The sequence below is a fragment of the Malania oleifera genome, chromosome 2 (genome assembly GCF_029873635.1).
Source record: "Malania oleifera isolate guangnan ecotype guangnan chromosome 2, ASM2987363v1, whole genome shotgun sequence".
NCBI lineage: Eukaryota > Viridiplantae > Streptophyta > Magnoliopsida > Santalales > Ximeniaceae > Malania > Malania oleifera.
This window is the reverse complement of record NC_080418.1, coordinates 120,909,822-120,911,005: the sequence shown is the minus strand read 5'-3', so window position 1 is coordinate 120,911,005 and position 1,184 is coordinate 120,909,822. Positions and strand designations below refer to the sequence as shown.

Sequence of the window (1,184 nt, the reverse complement as noted above, 5' to 3'; positions counted from 1 at the left end):
TAAGGACAGGCATTCATCCAACTTTTTGGATATGGCATGCAAGGTAGGGGCTAGGTCTTTACCAGTGGCCAACTCATAAACTCATTTTGGTTTAAAGTTTGATGGATTAGGAAGTCTACGAGTGGTAGCCATGTGTTGCTAAGAATTTTCTGCTAGATTTTCAAAGAGAATTCAAGCCTCATTCTCATGCTTAGTGAGGAAAGTACCTCCACACGACGCATCAACCATAGACCTATCTCTCTCAACCAACCCTTCGTAGAAAGTTTGGACTAATTGCCACTTGGGGACCTGGTGATGTGGGCATTTATGGAGCAAGTCCCTAAAGTGCTCCCAAGTATCGAAAAAGAGTTCCCCATCCATTTGTGAGAAACTTGTGATGGCTCTCCAAAGCTGATTATACTTCCCGATTGGGAAGTACCTTTTAAAAAATTCATGTTGCATGGTGGTCCAGTTGGTCATTGAGTTTGGTTCTTAGGACGTCAGCCAATATTTGGCTTTTCAGAGAGAACGGGAAAAGCCTAAGACAAAGAGCATCATCACTAAAATTAGTGATGCGGATGGTGGAACAGATTTTCAAGAACTCATCTAGATGTTGATAAGGATTTTCAGTAAAATTCCCATGAAAGTTGGGCAGCATCGAGATGATTGAAGTCTTAATCTCAAATTGAGCCACCTAGACATCTGGGAACCGGATGCAGGATGGTGATGTGTATGCATTAGTTACAAAGTAGTCCCTAAGAGGCCGCAGGTGTTGCTCTCCCACCACAGGTAGGTAAGGAGCATGGAATTCTGGGATTTGTTCAACAGGAACTGGTAGGTTATCTTCGGCCATTGCTTTCGGTTCAGATGACTCAGCTTTCTTCGAATTAGAGATAGGTTTCCTAAAGGACCTACGAGATTTTTCAATCTCAAGATCTATAGGAATTATCTCAGGTTCCAAAGAACGTAGACCAAGCATACACACATATAAGCACACAGATTCAGACTTCAAAAAAAGAAAACAAAAAAAATAAAGAAAATATAAATTAAGTAAGAAAGTGAAAACAAAAGGAGAGCAAATCAAAAGAACAAGGCAACAATACTCTAAAGCAGAAGTTTGCTTATAACCGTAGCCAAGTCCTTGGCAACGGTGCCAAAATTTGGTAGGCTCGCCAAGGCTTGGGTCTTTAATTACCAAAAATAAT

At 40.9% G+C, this 1,184-nt stretch overlaps 1 non-coding gene across 1 annotated transcript; it reads left to right on the top strand.

The window, feature by feature from the left end:
- The first annotated feature begins 286 nt into the window (after positions 1-286).
- On the top strand, positions 287-392 carry LOC131150085 (small nucleolar RNA R71). The gene has a single exon (XR_009135469.1). It is a non-coding gene; the product is annotated as a small nucleolar RNA R71 (small nucleolar RNA).
- The last annotated feature ends 792 nt before the right edge of the window (positions 393-1,184 follow it).